General features: G+C 38.5%; 1 pseudogene; it reads right to left on the reverse strand.

Moving 5' to 3' along the window:
• Positions 1-17,522: 17,522 nt before the first annotated feature.
• On the reverse strand, positions 17,523-19,270 carry LOC103074053 (E3 ubiquitin-protein ligase TRAF7 pseudogene; annotated as a pseudogene).
• Between the last annotated feature and the right edge of the window lie 1,110 nt (positions 19,271-20,380).

The raw sequence follows: 20,380 nt of genomic DNA on the forward strand, positions 1-20,380 counted from the left end.
CTCCTTCATCTGCTGTGTGTTTCTCTATCTTGTCATTTTGCTTAACTTACCATGTTTGGGGTCTCCTTTTTGCAGGCTTCAGATTCGTAGTTCCCATTGTTTTTGTTGTCTATCCCCAGTGGCTAAGGTTGGTTCAGTGGGTTGTGTAGGCTTCCTGGTGTAGGGGACTAGTGCCTGTGTTTTGGTGGATGAGGCTGGATTTTGTCCTTCTGGTGAGCTGGACCGTGTCTGGTGATGTCTTTTGGGGTGTCAGTGACTTTATTATGATTTTAGGCAGCCTCTCAGTTAATGGGTGGGGTTTTGTCCCTGTCTTGCTAGTTTTTTGGCGTAGGGTGTCCAGCACTGTAGCTTGCTGGTCGTTGAGTGGAGCTGGGTCTTGGCATTGAGATGAAGATCTCTGGAAGGGCTCTAGCTGATTGATATTATGTGGGGCCAGGAGGTCTCTGGTGGACCAATGTCCTGAATTTGGCTCTCCCACCACAGAGGCTCAGGCCTGACAGCTGGCCGGAACACCAAGACCCTGTCAGCCACATGGCTCAGAAGTAAAGGGAGAAAAAAAGAAAGAAAGAAAGATTTAAATAAAATAAATAGTAAAAAAATAATTATTAAAAATTAAAATATTAAAAAGTAGTAAAAAGAGAGAAAAAAAAAGAAGAGAGCATCCAAACCAAAAAACAAATCCACGAATGATAACAAGTACTAAAAACTATACTAAAAAGAAACAAAGCGACAGATAGAACCCTAGGACAAATGGTAAAATCAAAGCTATACCGACAAAATCACACAAAGAATCATACAGATACACACTCACAAAAAGACAAAAAGGAAACATATATACATATCATTGCTCCCAAAGTCCACCACCTCAATTTTGAAATGATTCGTTGCCATTCGGGTATTCCACAGATGCAGGGTACATCGAGTTGATGGTGGAGAGTTAATCTGCTGCTCCTGAGGCTGCTGGGAGAGATTTTCCTTTCTCTTCTTTGTTCGCACAGCTCCTGGGGTGCAGCTTTGGATTTGGCCCCGCCTCTGTGTGTAGGTCACCTGAGGTCATCTGTTCTTCGCTCAGACAGGACGCGGTTAAAGGAGCAGCTGCTTTGGGGGCTCTGGCCCACTCAGGCCAGGGGGAGGGAGAGGCACGGAGTGCGGGGCGGGCCTACGGTGGCAGAGGCCTGCGTGACGTTGCAGCAGCCTGAGGCATGCTGTGTGTTCTCCTGGGGAAGTTGTCCCTGGATCACGGGACCCTGGCAGTGGCGGGCTGCACAGGCTCCTGGGAGGGCAGGTGTGGAGAGTGACCTGTGCTTGCACACAGGCTTCTTGGTGGCTGCAGCAGCAGCCTTAGCATTTCATGCCCGTCTGTGGTGTCCTCTCTGACAGCCGCAGCTTGCACCCATCTCTGGAGCTCGTTTCGACAGTGCTCTGAATCTCCTCTCTTCGGGTACCCCAAAACAATGGTCTCTCGCCTCTTCGGCAGCTCCAGACCTTTTCCCAGACTCCCTCCCGGCTAGCTGTGGTGCACTAGCCCGTTCAGGTTGTGTTCATGCAGCCAACCCCAGTTCTCTCCCTGGGATCCGACCTCCGAAGCCTGAGCCTCAGCTCGCAGCCCCCGCCCGCCCCGGCAGGTGAGCAGACAAGCCTCTCGGGCTGGTGAGTGCCGGTCGGCACCAATCCTCTGTGCGGGAATCTGTCCACTTTGCCCTCTGCACCCCTGTGGCTGCGCTCTCCTCCGCGGCTCCGAAGCTTCTCTCCTCCGCGGCTCCGAAGCTCCCCCTCTGCCACCCACAGTCTCCGCCCGCGAAGGGTCTTCCTAGTGTGTGGAAACCTTTCCTCCTTCACAGCTCCCTCCCACTGGTGCAGGTCCCGTCCCTATCCTTTTGTCTCTGTTTATTCTTTTTTCTTTTGCCCTACCCAGGTACGTGGGGAGTTTCTTGCCTTTTGGGAGGTCTGAGGTCTTCTGCCAGCGTTCAGTAGGTGTTCTGTAGGAGTTGTTCCACGTGTAGATGTATATCTGATGTATTTGTAGGGAGCAAGGTGATCTCCATGGCTTACTCTTCCGCCATCTTGAAGGTCTCCCACTGTTTTTCAGTTTGCAGAATTGCTAACATCCAAAACCCCTATAGATTAACAAGTAAATCACTTCAAAATAGACAAATATCTCTGAGAAGAACTTAATAGCTAATAGTAGCTCATATTTAATCCTCCCCACCCCATAGTAACATGACATTAACTGCACTGGGGAATTGGTAATGAAGATGATGGGAAGTCAGGTAGATAAGTAGTACTATGAAATAACAAAACTATAGGGCAGATCTTTAAAGATTTAGAATTACTTATCACAGCATAATAGTACTGGAGATCTAATCCATTTGAAGCAAAAGGGAAAATGGAGCAGAAATATTAAATATAAAACATGCCCATAGCAAAAGTTAGCTTAGAGTAGATTTTAATCCCAGGAAACAAGAAGGAAAGTTAAAAATACTTAGGAATGGAATTAATTTTTTTAAGTTCCCTTCTCTTCTAAACATATATTTTATTGAACTTTGATTTAAATAAATACAAACCTGATAAAACAATCAATCTTTCTGGTGTTGTTATTACATCTGGAATATTTGTAAAGCAGCAGGCAAGTAAACAATACAGAGTAAGATTGATGTCTGTCATTTAATCAGTGTTACATACAAGTTTTGTAAATAGTTGGCTAGGTCATTCAGTCATTTTTCAGTATAAATTAATTTGATTAGAAGTTCCTACATTACTGTAATTAATTGGATAATTTTAAGATGAACATATTTACTTTGATTGTGAACCTAACCAAAATACTAAATCATTTCTCTTCTCCAAAGTGCGTTACAGAAAGAATATTGACTAGAAAAGTACTCAACTTTTAGTTCTCTTTCAAAAACTGTGAATAAAGAAATTTTTTTCCTCCTGAATAAAGAGCTACTGTGTTTCCAATGCAGAAATAATGCCCCTAGATGTAAAAGTATTATAAATTTGCTTTACTGGATAGTTATCGAATCAAACTGAAAAACTTAAACAAAATGAGAGTCTTCTGACAGTAGGTTTGTTTGAAGCCATAGACTGTAAAAATTGTCTGCAGTCAGGTCATCGCATTTCAAATTTAAACTTTTTCTCATTATAGGCTACTCTACTTTTGTAGAATGTAATTATATTAAGCAGAATTATTCTAGCCACAGAATTATTAATATCCACATCTTAGGCTAGACAAAATTGTATTTTTAGGAAAATAATAGAAAATCATTGAGCACTAACTCAAAAGTTTTAGCCGTATACCTACCTGTGTGAAATATTGACGTTACACGCAATAAAGGAATTCTTCTATTCAAATAAAACGATTATTGCTTATTATTTTAATATAAACTTGATATATCATATCTGTAAGACTTAGCAAAAGGTTTAGATTATACAATATTTTAATAGTCTAAGATGTTTAATAATCTATAATTAGAAAATATTTAAGTGAAACTTATATACATATTGCTGAGTGAAAACCAGTATAAAAATGCTACATAATGTATGATTTCAACTGTATGACATGCTGGAAAAGGCAAAACTTTAGAGACAGTGAAAAGATACGTGGTTCCCAGGATTTGTAGGGAAGAGGTTGAGCACCGATCATTTTTAGAGCACTGAATTTATTCTGTATGACATTGATGTATTTTATATATGATATTAGGTATTTGGCAAAATCCATAGAATTTTACAGGACAGAGTGTACTCTAATGTAAATGGTATACTTAATAATAATACATCAGTATTTGTTCATTAATTGTGATAGATGCATCACACTAAGAGAGGAAACTGTGTGTGGGTAGAGGGGGGTATATGAAAACTTCTGTACTTCCTATGCAATACTTTTTTAACCTAAAACTGCTTTCAAAAATGAAGAGTATTAAAGTTTTAAAAAATGATCTTCCAAAAGATATCTATGTTAAAATCTTAGAGCCTGTAAATATTATCTTATTTGGAAAAAGGGTGTTTATGTAGATGTGAAACAGTTAAGGATCTTGAGATAAGGAGACAATCCTAGCATATTCATGTGAGCCCCAAATTAAATGATACTTCCTTATAAGAGAAGGGCAAAGGGAGGTTTGGGACAGACAGAAGAGGAGGACACAGAAAAGAAGTGTAGAAAATGTGACCCTGGAAGCTGAGGTTGAGTGATGCATCCACAAGTCAAGGAATGCTGACAGCCATCAAAAGCTGAAAGAGGCAAGGAATGGATTCTCCCCTAAAAGCATCCAGAGGAAGAACCGCCCTGATGACACCTTGATTTTAGACTTCTGGCCTCTGGAACTATGATAAAATAAATTTCTCTTGTTTTATTTTACCAAGTTTTTGGTAATTTGACAGACAGAGACTAATATAGGTATTTAGTCAACTAGGTTTGCTATGTCTTTTTAGAGAATAGATAACTTTATCATGAAGTAATGCCTCTCCTTACTCCTGACAATCTTCCTTATTCTGAAGTCACCTTTGTCAGAAATTAATTCTCTTTCTTTGGGTTAGTGTTTACATGGTATACTTTTATCCATCCTTTTTTTTCAACCTATTTTATTTAAATTTGATTTCCTGTAAACAACGTATAGTTGGGTCTTGATATTTACTCAGTCTGACAATGTCTGTCTTTTAATTGGTGTATTTAGACCATTACAATGAAAGTGATTATTGATATATTTGGATTAATGTCAACCATATTTGTAGCTGTTTTCTACATATGCAGTGTTTTTTCTGTTTATCTGGCTTTAATTGAGAATTTTATATTAATTTCATGTCCTCTCTTTAGCATATCAACCTTAGTTCCTTTAGTACATTTTAGTAGTTAACATAGAGTATATCATATATATTTCTCACAACTCTAAGTCCATTTTCTAATAATTGCTTTCTGCCTCAAATGTAGTGCAGATACCTTATAGCAGAGTATTCACAATTACTTCCCCTCATCTCCTATGAAATTTTCTGTCATTTATTTCACCATTTGCTGTAAGAATCCAAAGCAATATTGCTATTAGTATTACTTTAAACAGTTACATTTTACATTATTTGTGAATAAGAAAAAATGAATTTATTTTATCTTAATTTATTTATTCTCTGATGTCTTTGCTTTCTTATACAGATACAAATTCCTAACCTATATTATAACCTTTCTACCTGAATATAATATTTTACTGTTTCTGGAAAGGCAGACCTCCTAGCAATGAATTAACTCAGTTTTTGTTTGTCTGATAAAGTCTTTATTTCTCTTTCATTTTGAAGAAAGAGGAATAAAGTTGTGGCATGCTAAATTAGTGTTTTTCTTTTTGTCTTTCAACACTTTAAATATTTCATTCCATTTTCTTGTTGCTTTCATGGTTTCTAATGAGAAGTAGGCTATCGGTCTTACCATGTTCATCTATAGTTAAGATTTTTTTCCCTCTAATTTTTTTTTTAAGGTTTCCTTTGTATTTGGCTTTCTGTAGGTTGAGTATATGTCTAGGTGTAGTCTTACAGTTATTGTTGTTTTTTGGCATTTATTCTTTATGTTAACTGAGCATCCTGGATCTGTGGCTTGATACCTGTCATTAATGTTGGAAAGCACCGGGTCGATATTATGGCAATGTTGCTGTTGTACCTTTCTCTTTTTTTCCTTTCCGGTGTTCCAGTTATGCATTTGTTACATGTTTTGAAGGTGTCTCCAAGTTATTTGCTGTTCTGTTCTTTTTGAAAAACTATTCTTTTTCTCTTTGCATTTCAGTTTGGGAAGTTTCTACTGACCTTGACTTCAAGTGTACAGATAACTTTCCTCAGCCTTGTTAAGTCTGATAATGAGCCCTTCAAAGACATTTTTCATTTCAATTACAGTATTTTTGAATTTGAACGCATTCTTTTGAATCTTTATTAGAATGTCAATTTCTCAGCTTACAATACTTACTTGCATATTATCTACTTTATAGAGGTTTATAGAGGTTTCTATAAGGTTTACAGAAACCTTAGCAAATTTATTTTAATTATTTTAAATTCCCTGTCTGATAATTACAACATCTGTGTCACATCTGAGGCTGGTTCTGATGCTTGCTTTGCATCTAAAGACTGTGTTTGTGTTTCATATTGCCTTTTAGTGTGCATTGTAACTTTTTTTTCTTAAAAGCCAGACATGCTGTGTCAGGGAATAGGAACTGTGGTAAATAGAACTCTAGTGTGGGGATTTATGTTAATCTGGCTAGAAGTTGAGTTTTGTTCTTTTTGTACTTGCTGTAGTGATAAGTGTCAGAGACTTCAAATTTCTCTAGTGTCCTCATTTTTGTCTCCACTCTTGACTTTGGCCTATCCTAAGTACTCCTACTCACTTTGAGTCTGCCTCCTGCAACTCTTCCAGCTATAATTCACTATGGTTATCCTGGAGTCCTATTGGTATATTGGTAAGTGTTTGGAAGAAGAGGATTATTTTAGTATGTTCCAATTAAATCAGTCTTTGGTGGGCATGTGTCTCTGGGCTTCACACATTTTTCTTATTGGATAGCTTTCCCCCTTTACCACCTCTTGGTGATATATGAAGACTAGACTAACTGGGGTTGCAGTGGGAGAAATACCGTTATACATCTGTTGGAAAAGTCTCTGGTAAAGAGTTTCCCTCCTGAAGAGTAGGGTTTTGTTATTTAGAAGGATGTGGACATGCATGACAAGGATCACTCTTTTACTCCCCTGCCAGACAGAACCATGAGTGGCTCGTTCTCAGTTCTTCACTATGAATTGCAAGAGGCAAAGCCCAAGGAAGTGTGAGCTCCTCCCCCACCAAGACCGAGTCCTCATACCTTTCTCGTTTTCATACTAGTCCACACTCAGCCTCCAGCAGTTCATCAACATTACCATTTCAGTGTTTCTACCAGTTTATGGCTCCAGTGGCTTCTGTTCTACCTGAGCATAACTCATCTGTGACTCTCTGTATTCATCTGTCTCTCCAGATTTCAGAGTGGATAGTTTGCTCTGTGACCTATGTGGGAATAATGACTTCCAAGCTCTTTACATACTGGAACTGAAAATGGAAGCAATTTTATAATTTGTATAACCTTGCATAGGCAAAAGAAAACATATTTGGAGGTGTTCTCTTTGAAGCCAGTGTGTCAGCTCTGCTATTAATCTTTATATATTATAAGCACTGTTGTTTACAAAGTTAACTTGATGCTCACTTTAGTGATAAAAACTGATATGTGCATTAATTTTCACTAGATGAAATTAAAGTAAGTTCCGGCAGGTAAAATGACTTTCTTATAACCATACTGCTAGTGAATGACAGGAGTACATCCTTAAGTCTTCATATTAAAAATTAAATGAGTATATTTTCTTATTTTTACATTACCTACCTCCAAAGAAGAAAGCAAATAAAATTTTGGAGGCTTATGTATATTCCTGTAACCTCAAAAAAGAAAAAATAAACTTTATATGACAGAGCTTCTTTGCAGATTCTAACAAGTAACTCAAATGTGAAAATATCTTGAAAAACAGTACTGGCTCCCTCCTAGACTTTTTTGAATCTTGGGTTAATGGAACAGCTACTAAAGTCACATTCATTTTGGGGTCTGTTTCTTATACACTCCCAACCATTGTTACATATAAATCATCACTAAAATAGGTCTGTATCATTCTACTGTTGATCTACTGCTCATAGATTCCTCTTTCCGTGGAAAGAGAAAAGCTTACTAGTTGCTTTTTAATTGCCTTCTCTGAAAATGTTAAGCTGGGGCTTGGCAAGGATCCCTGACAGTAAAGGATATAAAGGAAGGAGGGACATGGGAGATCCAGCTGTATATGTCTATTGTGATCATGAAAATAAGCCCAGTGTTTCAGCAATCTTTATTTTTCCTCCCTCCCACGTAGGTGAAAAATTAAAAATGAAAATTTCCAAGTCATACAAAATAAGAGAGAAAACCAAAAACATAATTTAAAGCATTGTTGTATCCAGTTGAGACTCACTAGGTTATGTCAATGATTTCATTTCCTTTGTAAGGCTCTGAAAGGGAAGTCATATATCTTTACTAAACAAGAGAGAGAAGGTGGAATATACTTTATCCCATTAGACCATTTTGAAGTAAAGGCACAGTGGGACAACTTAGAATATTGGACCCTGCTGCTGATTTCATCTTTTATTTCACTGAACTGACAACAAAGTAGTCAAGTGATCTTTAACTCAGTGTGCATAAAAAAAGTAGCAAAACAAACTCATTGTGGAACGTATAAACTGTGTTGAAACCCTGTACCCATCTCTCATATTAGAAATCATAAATGGTGAAAATGAAGATGTATGTTTAATCACAAATTAACACTTTTATGTTAAAAGCCTATAAAATTGTCTCTGATACATCATAAGGTGTTTGATGTCCTCAGTATTTTTTGGTTCAAGACATATTCATCCTGTATTACCCTATGTGTATATACCAGTTTTTTGTTTTCCTCATTAACTCAAAGGCACACACATAATACAATGAGAGTGCTATTCATTTGAAATAGGGGCTTCCACCCATTTCAAATTTTCGTCCAAATATTTTGAGATGTCCTCAGGGTGTGTTTCATATAAGCCCCAAAATATATATTACCAGCTACTGTATCATGTCCACTAGCTACTACTGCTGTGTTTTCCCTCTCTTCCCAAGTCCTTCACTCTCACACATTGCCAGTGTCACTGTTTTCCATCATCACCCATGGCTACCACCATCAGTGAACTGGAATCTTGAAGTCCACAAAGAATGACTTTGTTCTGACTCTTTTTGCCTAATATTCTTTAATTATAGAAATACTGAAACAAGTTCTCATCTAACCAGTGTATTTGAGAGCTTTAGGGAAATGGCTGTTCCTGATTTAATTAATGGTCCTTTCTCTAGGATCTGTTCCCTTGTTTTGGAGCTAGGCTGGTTGTATTTCTGTGGGACAGATAACACTTCATAAGACCCTTGTGTCCTCTGTGAGGTCTGAAGCATTGTTACTGGATCAAATTGTATGTGTTCAGGCTTTCCTCTAGCATAATTTCTTTCCTACGAAGCTTGTCAGTAAATCCCATACACATGTTATGAGGTAAGCCCTGCAGTTTTACCAGACAGGCACAGGTGGGAATGTGCCACAGTAATGACTCTGTTAAGCTTAATCATTAGTTCCCAAGATACCTAAATATCCTATATCCCTCAGCAAATGGGAGGTTCAGAAGTAATATAAAATAGCTGCATGTGAAGTTCTGGTGATGTAAATTTTATAAACTACTGAATTACAGTATTTTACTCCATTTACTTAAATATATGGAAATAATGGTAACATTAATTTTAGACCCAATTGCTCTAAGGTAATGGATACTACAACAGTGTGTATTCTTGGAATTATTAAGAAGCTGTTGTGTGACAGTGTGAAAATCTGTGAAATGAAATAAGAAATTTTAGGAATTATTCTTATAGAAAATTTTATTGCAGATGGGTCATAGTTTAAAGGAGCAGGTTATTACTACCAATGATATTTCAATGGGGAATGCTATATTTCCTAGAGTAGCAAAATTACTTTTTTCATTACATTCATTTTAAATTTAAAGATTCTTCTGATTTACACAGATTTAGATGTATAGTAAATAAATCTATAAACTTCTGCAGTGTTTTTATCCCCACTTCTTTGTTTTTATTCCTGTCTTAATGGTGAAAATATATTTTCCTCCAAAGAATAGATATTCAGAAGAAATGGGAGCTCTGGGTTTCAATTACACTAGAAATATGATATCCAGACTGTATGTATTAAAGACGCCTCTGGCCATTTGTGTTTATGTTATGTATGGTTCAAGATTTTACTTCAAGATGATATACGAAATGTGTTTCTATAATAAACATGGTGAACACTATTGTAGTCAAGATAAAATTTTTTTACAGAATCTGCTGGATGAATATTTGCAGTTCTGTGCCAATGAGCAAAATCCCAGAGGGTTCATAACCTTTGGAAAAGTACAATATTTACCAAATTCCTGAGAGACCAATGGAAAGATAATTAAATGGATTTGGGGATCATTCCTTCATAATATTTGCTGTACATCAAATAACTTTTTTAAAAATCTTGGGACAATAATTACAAGACCAGATCCTTTAAACTTTTAAATAAGACTATTAAATGTGAATATCTGAAATGTGGAGAGAGCAACAGAAGACACCAGGCATATGTCTTCTGGTATTTTCACCCCTAGATCTAGAACTTCAAACCTTAGTGTGGAGGTTGGGTTAGTGAAAAGAAGGAAGAAATAAGCTGAAAAATGGCTCAGAAGAAAACTGCCCAAAAGACTTTGTACAACTGTGCAATGAAGGCTATGTTCTCTATCTGTGCCGTCCAGTAGAATACATGTGGATACTGAGCATGTGAATTACAGTTATTATGACTGAGGAACTGAAATATTAATTGCATTTTAATTTTAAACTTTTAATTTCAGAATAATTTTAGATTTTCAGAAAAAAATGCAAAGATGGTCCAGAGTGTCCATATACCTCTCACCCATTTTCCTTAGTATTAACATCTTATATCAGTAAGGTACATTTGTTATAATTAATGAACTAATATTGATGCATTAAGTAAAGTTTGCAATTTATCCAGATTTCCTTAGTCTTTATCTAATGTCCTTTTCCAGGTCCAGGATTCCACACAGGGTACCACACTGTATCATCATGTCCCCTTAGGTTTCAGTTGGCTATGACAGTTTCTCAGACTTTTCTTGTTTTTGGTAACCTGGACATTTCGCAGAGTACTAGTCAGGTATTTTGTAGGACAACCTCTAATTAGGATTTGTCTGATGTTTCACTCATGATTCGACCGGGGCTGGAAGTATGGGAAAAACCCACTGAGGTAAAGCACCCATCACATCCTACCAGGGGTACATACATCAACATAACCCATCACATCCTACCAGGGGTACATACATGAACATAACCCATCACATCTTACCAGGGGTACATTCATCAATATAACTTTATCACTCTTCATGTTAAACTTGATCACCTGGCTGAGATAGTGCTTTTTGTCAAATTTCTCCACTGTAAAGTTACTCTTTTCCTCCCTGTGTCAGTACCATCCTCTTTGGAAGGACATCACAATGTGCAACCTTCGTTTAGAGTGTGGATTTATACTCGATGTCTGTGAAGGTGAAGTATCTACATAAATTATTTGGAATTTTCTGCATAGTCAATTTGTCTATTACTCTCCATTAATATATTTATTCAATCATTTATTTACATCAGTATGGACCTATGAACATTTATGTTATACTCTGGGTTATAATCCTGTAATACTTTACTTATTTGTTGTTAATTTTTTTTTCTGACTTTGGACATCGGAATCTCTTTCAGTTAACTTCTGTGTCCCTTTGACATAATCCCATCATTTTTTTAACACTTCCGTTGTTTCCAGCACCAGATAATGTTCATGGCTCATCTTTAATATTTCTTGCCCAGTTCTAGATTCACCTTTTTCTCAAAGGAGCTTAGTTCCTTTTATTGGATAATAGTATTAACATTTGTTAGCTAAACATTTAAAATAGTTTAGCCTAGGGGATAGGGGGAGTATTGAAGGAATCTCAGATTCCCTATAAAAGTAAAAAGAATTCATTCTTTTTGCATTTGCTGATTGAACTTTATTTGCTATTTCAGTTTTTAAAAAGGATGAAAAATATAAAACTTTGGTGCATTGTAGGAGGATATCTTTTCTTCCTTGATCAGAGATAGACCATGGATCAGCCTTAAATGCTTTTATATTTGGTTCTCAAATCCAGCCTCAAATAACTGTTTTTTTTTGGCAGGTTCTACTATATATTAGAATGAATTATTAATGTTGCTACAAAACTCATTAAACATTTATACTCTCACATGATTTCAGGAAGAAAGAAATATATATTCTTTTGTTTTTTTCATAAGCAACCTGCCTTTCTAAATATGATTTATGAGAATTTGTAATTCAGAAGAAAGTGTAAAATAGAAAATACATATTTCAGTAACATACTGTGCCTTCTGAAATGAAGTAGGGTTGATACCAATCCAGGAACACAGCACAAATCTCAATGTCGGCAACATTCCCCATGTGAAATGAATGCGGGAGGGCCAGAGCTATGGTTTTTACCTAGCTTCCTGGGAACAGGAACAGCTCTGTAATGTCTAGTTAACCTCCTTTTCTTTCTTCCCTGTCTCTTTTCTTTAACACCTCTTCAGCATTCTATCACTTCCCACCTTTGCCATACGTGATAAACTGCTATATCCTATGCTATGCCTGAGGGCAGGGGCAGAAGCAAGGGTGACGGGAGGCTGAAAGACAGATACTGATGCCAGCTCAGTGTTTAACCTACCTGCTTCTAAAGCCTAAGTCTTTTAAACTAAACAGAACCTTTTATTTTATAACTACAAATAAGGTTAAAAACCATTATACTTAGAGAACTAACACAGTGATTTCCAATTGTGCACATTTGTAAACAGAGCATTTCAAAGCTTTTCTACCAAGAGGAATTTGATAGGTGGCTAGGTGAGAACTGCTAAGACAGACTTTTAATGTGCATTTCTGCCTGGAGCCATCCTAAAGACCACAAGGAATGTGAATCAGACAGTTATTTACTTACCCATTAGTGAAAATCTTAGATTTTCTGAATTGCCAAAATCATCTCTGTCATGCTAAAGCTTAATGTTGGCTCATAACATTGGTCCAATTAAGTGAAGTACTCCACAGCCACCCGTATTCTGTCAGTGTATGTGTCTCCAGGGTGCAGTCGGGAGCATAGAATAATTCAGGAATGATTGCCTCAAAGGTTTTATTGGACTCACTCAGTTAGCTCAGATAAAATACAGAGAAAAAGAAAATCTTGCTGGCGTTCTGACTTTCAGCTCTTGTGTTTGTTTTCTGCCTAGATATGTATTATACAGTTAATAGAGAGAAATATATATTAAGTCGCATAGCACAGGGAGATCAGCTCGGTGCTTTGTGACCAGCTAGAAGGGTGGGATAGGGAAGGTGGGAGGGAGGGAGATGCAAGAGGGAAGAGATATGGGGATATATGCATATGTATAACTGATTCACTTTGTTATAAAGCAGAAACTAACAGCATTGTAAAGCAAGTATACTCCAATAAAAACGTTAAAAAAAATAGCCTTATAATTTGTCTAATTATCAAAGTTCCAAAATTTATTATTTTTTTTCAGGGGAGAGAAATCTGTCCCTCTAGATAAGGGCTCTTTTAAATACTTAACTGTAGCTGGTTGCTCTGTGTAAGAAACAGAGCATTTGGGGTGTAGGAAAGCTCATTCAAACTCATATTTTGCACTACTTAGAAAAAACAGGGAAGGAATGTTTTATGTATTTACATTATATTGTAAAAATTAATAAACAGAAACTTCAATTAAAATAGAGTGGGGAAGCCAGAAGGGGAAGATTTCACACTTTACCACTAATAGTCGAGCCAAACAGGAAGAAGACTTTCTCTCCTTGCCTGGCAAAAGCTCAGCCAATGAGAGCCTGTCACAACTTGGCCGGTGAAAAAGCTGCTGTTCTTCAAACTCGCAGTTCCTCCAATGGATTCTGTTTACCATAGCCCTCCCAATGTCTTTTTCTTCTCTTTAAAAGAGTTCCCCTTTCGCTGTGTAGGGATCTGCATATGGTTTGCCTTGGTTGAAAATCCACAAATTGCAATTCTTTGTTCATCTCAAATAAACCCATCCTTTGCTAGAGAAGTAACTGGCAGTTTATTTGTTTTAGGTCAACAATATGTTACTTGTGTGGTTTAGAAACTGTCTAGAAGGATATCAGTGAAGACAATTACATATATTGTTAACTTTCTGAATCTATCCCTGCTTTTGAGGAAGTGAAACAGAATATAAATATGGCCTCCTTGAATCCAGAAACCATGTTGGAATACAAGGAATAAATTACATGATATATTGTTGAATAAGGAAGAGTTGCTGTGTCCCCAGTATTTCTCTTTATCATATCCCCTTGTGTGTTGTTCCTTCTGCCTAAACTGTCCTTTCTTAATTCTACAATTAGCTACCTGTACCCATTGTTATCATCTCTTGCCTAGTCTACAGCAATAGGACTTTTCATTCAGTCTCCAGCCTCTCTCTGTCTGGTTATACTCCATACTATCAAAAAAAAAAAAAAAAAAAAAAACCCTTTTCTTCAAACCAATAAACTCATGAACAAACATATATAATCTGATACTGGCATTCCCCATTTTGACAAACAACACATGAAAAATGGCAACCATGTAATAATTTTGTTAGCTCATTTTTCCTTCTGGGTTAAGTTGAAATGTCTCAGTTCATTATACAAGGCCTTGAGTAGTCTGACACCAGCCTCACTCTCCAGCCTCTTCTTTATCCTACATCACCTATCACTTGCTTTATTAGCCATGATTCTCCAGAGAGGGAGAGAGATTTTAAAAGTTTATTACAAGGAATTGGCTCACATGATTGTGTGATTATGACTGGAGACCCAGGCGAGCCTGTGTACATAGTACCAGTCTGAATCTGAACGTCTGAGAACCAAGAGAGCTGATGATATAAGTTCCAACCCAAAAGCCAGCAAGCTTAAGATACAAGAAAAGCCAGTGTTTCAGTAGGAGTTTGAAGGCCAGAAAAGAGCAATATCCTAGCTCAAGCAATCAGGTAGAAGTTTCCTCTGACTCAGCCTTTTTGTTCTATTCAGGTCTTCAGTTGATTGGTTGAGGCCCACCCCCGTTAGGGAGTGGGACTTTACTCAGTCTGCCTATTCAAATGTTAATCTTATCCAGAAACATCCTCAGCGACACACCAAGAATAATATTTGGCCAAATGTCTGAGTACCCTGTGGTCCAGTCAACTTGACACATAAAATTAACCATCACACCTGCTCTCACCCCATTGAGGAGCCATGTGAACATGTCCTCACTTCCTGCATTTTCTACATACATTTTTCCATCCTCTGCTATGACTGTACAGTCTTCTCCCATTGAATCGAATGACTTCTCTTTTTCTCTATGACTGGTGTTTTTTTTTTTATCCTTAAAACCCCCTTCATAGTCACATCATAGTGAAGACTCCGTGAATTGACCTAGGCAACATTAATTTCCTGCTGCCCTCTCTCCCTCTGTTTTAGCTATATGAACTATCATGACTATATGGCAAGGCTATTTCTCTGTCTTCCTCACTTGACTATGAGCTAATTACTCCAGGGCATGGCTCTCAAGCAGGGGTGTTAGCTGCTCATCCATCAGGGGATATTTGTTCATGTCTGCAGACATTTTTCTTGTCATAACTGGAGGAGGGAATGTCAGTGCATTCTACTGTATAAAGGCCTGGGTGTGGCTAACCAAATTACATACAAGACAGCCTTCTTCAACAAAGAATTATCTAGCTAAAATCTCCTTGGCACTCTTGATATTTTGGGCAGGATAATTCTTGGTTGTAGGGAGCCATCCTGGACAGTGTACGATGATCGGCAGCATCTCTGGCCTCTACCCACCAGAAGCCAGTAACGGCATCGCCTCCAGTCATCACAAATGTCCCCTCACTTGCAAAATTTGTCTACTAATGTTGAGAAATATTTTTTAAAATACTGTGAAAAAGACGAACTCATAGAAACAGAGATTAATGTGGTGATTACCAGGGACTGACGCAGGGGAAATGGGAAGATGTTGGTGAAAGGGTACAGACGTCCAGTTGTAAGTTCTGGGGACCTAATGCACAGCATTTTGAGCTTAGATAGCAATACTGTACTGTATAATTGAAAGTTGCCGAGAGAGTAGGTTTTAAATGTTCTCAATACAGAAAACAAACGATAATTATGTGACTTGATGGACTTGTTAGCTAACACTGTTAGTAATCATACTGCAATATATAAGTGTATCAAATCATCACGTTGTACACCTTAAAGTTACACAATGTTGAATATCAATTATATCTCAATAAAGCTGGGGAAAAATACTGTGCATACTAGGACCTAATTAGGCAGGATGGTGAAAGGCTTAAGAAAATGAACTCCAGAATCATAGAATCCTGCAGTTGAATCCTGTCTGCACTTCGTGAAGGGAATAATGAGACATATTTAACCTCCCCCAAATCTATATTTTCGTCTGTGACCTGATGGTCTAAAATACAAAATGATTCACACAGTAGTTAGGATAATTACATTAGTTAATGTTAGTGATGGTAGATGGTAAGTGCTTAATAATTGTAGCTATTATGATTGGCTAAGAGAATGCCACCATAAGGGCAGGGGAATTTACTTTATAAATATCCTTAGTTACATCATTTTAGAACATATATAAAAGTTAAAGTTTGCACCAAACATCTTAGCACAGAATTACTCTCTGAATTATATTTAAATGTTTCATGTGTAATTTTTGTCTCCTTGAATACAGGGATTACATTTTTGCTTTTGCCCACAATGCAGGCTGTGGTAAATATTTATCAAATTGAAACTAACCAGAAAAAATATTGCCACTTATAACACTGAGTGTGGCTGCTGTACTTCCAAATAATTCTTATTTGCCTGTCCCATCCATTACTGTTATGAGTATTTTTCTTTTTATCAGTATTAAATGCATACGGAAGCAGCGTGTGAAATATCAATTTACAGTGCCATGCTATACTGCTACAATACTATGATGTAATGCAATGAAAAACGAAATTTGGGACATAGATGCCTGTAGGAGGTCCAAAAGTTATGGGAAAATGATTCAAATTGTACAGAACACAATCACAGGATTAAGGAAACCAATGTCACTTGCACTGTGTGGTGATAACAAGAGTTGGAATGTGCCAGGGGCACAGTTTGTTTGCAGCTGTTGTCATTTGAATCTTTTGTACAACATCCATTTTCTTTCTCAACTGTGTGGGATTTATAAGTGCAGAGCGTTGATCAGAATTACTTTTGTGTAGAGACTACTTGTATGATAGCTCTTAGATTTAAACCATGCATAAGAAAATATAACCCAGAAATAATTCCACAAATACTGCTTAAGCTAGCATAAATGCCTATGTTGATGGATTTAGCTGGATATAACTTTAAAGTGCTCATTAGGTCAGGTTATGGACATCACCAACTAGAGCAGGAAACTTATCAGTTGCTCAAATGCCAACTTTGGGATAAACAGCTTGAGAGAATTTTTATAAACAGTACCTTGTAATTTGATCAGCCTTGATAGACTCTTTGTCTAACTAAAGCCAACTCCATATCTTTGTCCAGATTAGTTTACTTTTTTTTTTCACATTCTGTGCAGCTTTTATTTTAACCGGGAACTAATCAAATCTACATACAGTCTAAAAACAGTAGAAAATATGAGTAACATGGCCGGCAGTCCATTAGGGGTAGAGATAGAGAGTGGACTGGGCACCCAGAGGGAGAGAACTGGCATTGTTCTGGCAGCAACCAGGATGGGGCCAAGCATTTCCTGGCTGACTGAGTTGTTTGCCTGTGCTCACAGGGCAGGCAGAGACTCTGAGACCACCTGAGTGGCCAGCCAGGAGAGAAAGCCAAGACCCAGCCTGGATTCTCTGTTAGCAAATCCAAACCTTCACAGTACTACCCACAGCCCCTAAAAGTTGGTCCCGGGACACAACCATTACAGTCACCCTGCCCTGTTGATACAGCAGGATCTGCATGTAGATGATGTTGTCCCTATTCCAAACCTTGAGGGACTGGTAGTAGCATGTGCTGAAGACTTTGGTCTGGTCTGACATCAAGATGACCACCAGGGCATACACGGTGCCCATGTGGCCTGCCAGTCAAGGTCCATACATGCTTCTTGGGCTCAACATCCTACACATGCATGAGATTCTTATAGGTGTCACACACGATGAAGTGATTCATCACGTTAATAGAGTAGATACTGCCACCAGATGTCTGCAGGACATGGATGCAGTTGAACTTCCAAATGTCCCAGATCTTGCTTGTCTGGTAGAAGCTGCTTGAACAGCCACCACTGCCCACACCCACTTGTTGAGGCCTGTGAGGTCCTTCGTCAACTGCAGTTTGGTACCCATAATGTCCCAGGTCTTTATGGCCTTCAGGAGACCACTCAAGAGCATGTTATGCAAACAGACCAGCATGTACATTGGGCTGTTGTGGGCCTGGATTATGTTGACCTTCTGCAGGTTCTGGACACCCTACCTGGAGATGGTGCAGTCTTCTGAGCATTGTAGAGATTGTACCCCTGAATGCAAGGTGGTACATGTAACCCATGTATTGGTGGTCTGGTCAGAGGAGCCCCTAAGGGCAGGTCATCCATGGAATAGAACAGAGACAGCAGATGGGACCCTGATGGACCAGAAAGTTTCCTTTGAACTTGAAAATCTGCTGAGTGTCTTAGGATCCTAGGATGCCCGTGTTCAGCCATGCACTGATGTGGGACAGCTTGTCATTCAACATCAGATACCTCCCTCTGGAACTCCATGAGGTCGTAGCTGAGCTTGCTCTATTTTTTGTCCATGACATCAAACTTGAGCTCAAGGCTCTTCATCAGCTTGTCAGTATTCTCTGAGACTTTGCCCAGCATGGAAGAAAGAGAGTGATTTTCCTGGGCCGTCCAGGCCAGCACTACGTGTATCTTATGGAAACATTTGTCCCTTGCCTGCAGGAATCCATTTAAGCTCTTGAAGTGGCATGTCCCCAGGTGTGTCTCATACATGTCCTGGTTCCCATTGAACATGTGCCAGTACTTGGAATGAGGATACTTGATGTGTTCACACTCTTTGAGATGAGCCTCCAGGTTCATCTTGAGGAAGAGCAGGCAGCTGGGGTTGTTGGGGGCACATTGGGGCTGTAGTCACAGCTCCCCTTGTGGTCCCTCTAAGCACTAAGCTTGATGGTGAAAGGCACCATGGAGGTCCACATCCAAGAAGATGGCTTCTGATCCCCACCATGGTGCAGACACGCTTTCAGTGAATGAAGAGCTCCCAGATCTGCTCAGCCACCGTACTGGTGTTCTCTACCACCATCAGCTTGGCATTGTCCACAGGACCCTTCTCTGACTTCAAGGAGGATCTTTGACAGAATGTGTATATACACATGGTGATCTCAAGGTCCTTGAACAAACGGCAGCAAAGCTGGAAGCAGAGCTTTCTGAGGGCTGCTAGGCAAACACCGGTGGCTTTGGCTCCTTCTCCCCATAGGACAGGGAGAACGTGGGGAACAGGGACACACTGGGCTCAGAGTGGAGGAAGCAGATGGAGATGGAGGAGTCAAGCAACATCTGAGTGGCAGGGAGGGTGCTGATGGGGGTGGGGACATGCTGTGTCCTCTTCATCCCTGGAACAGTTAGATGAGGGTACTGTTTGTACTTGCTGGTACCCCCCGCCCCAAAGAGAAGCAGTTGCAGCTGGTGCTTATGCCCAAGCTCATGCTCTAGAAAGGCATCTAGGGTCCTCGGGTGGCCCCACCCTCCCACTTCATCGCCCCCACCTTCCCCCACTGCTGGAAAGGGCTTAAGTGTACTTCTAAAACTTTAGAGTCTTCTAACTGGTATCTTCCTCCATATTCTTATATGCTGTTAGATTCCCAGTTTCCTTTGATAATTACCTGTCATAGATATATTCCAAAACTGTCTCTTGCTATTTGATTCTTGTTGCTAGAATTGCTCAATTTATGAGCATGAACTTTCTTCTCTGTTCCAATAGACTTACAACTAAAGTCACTTTGTGTTCTCAGATTCATAGAGCAACTCCAGTAATACAATCAGATATCTATAATGAAAAGCTGTAAATTCATTTTATCCAGGTAGCCCCTTCTTTCTTGGCTGAGATAGCATATGAGGGTGAGGATGTTGGTAGGAGAGTACAGAGAAGGAAGTCTTGGGGGTAATAATGGTTTAATGAACAGTCATTGTTTTCTGATGCATAAGAGCTTGTAATTTGAAATGTGATTGACTATATAAAAGTGTACATCTTCAATTCCAGTTATTTTTCTAAGTGACTCAAGTGAGTTAACTTTTAAAGACGACTGTCCCAGTGTACACTGGTCTGAAGAAAAGCTAGTAATTTTCTGAATTCCAAACAATATTCTATGAAAAAGAAAGTATTTAAAACATTCATTCATTATTGTATTCATTCATTATTGTATATTATTATATATCAAACATTCTATATTAAAATAGATTTTAACCTACAGAATGTAAAAACACTCTCTCTATCATGTATCTCATCATATGTTTTTTGGCTCACATGCTCAGCTGAAAGGACCCCTAGGTAACTCTGAGGTTTTTGTCTTTACTGTGTAAGATACCAGTCGAACTCAGGTTTGCTTGCCCAACGTGCAGCAAAGCCAGTCTGCTGATACCTGGTTATGGTGAAGGAAATTATGGCATTTGCAGGGCACCAAGCAAGGAAACTATGCAGCTAATGCTCAAAAGACCTGAACT

The sequence above is a fragment of the Lipotes vexillifer genome, unplaced genomic scaffold (assembly GCF_000442215.2).
Source record: "Lipotes vexillifer unplaced genomic scaffold, Lipotes_vexillifer_v1.1 scaffold1622, whole genome shotgun sequence".
NCBI lineage: Eukaryota > Metazoa > Chordata > Mammalia > Artiodactyla > Lipotidae > Lipotes > Lipotes vexillifer.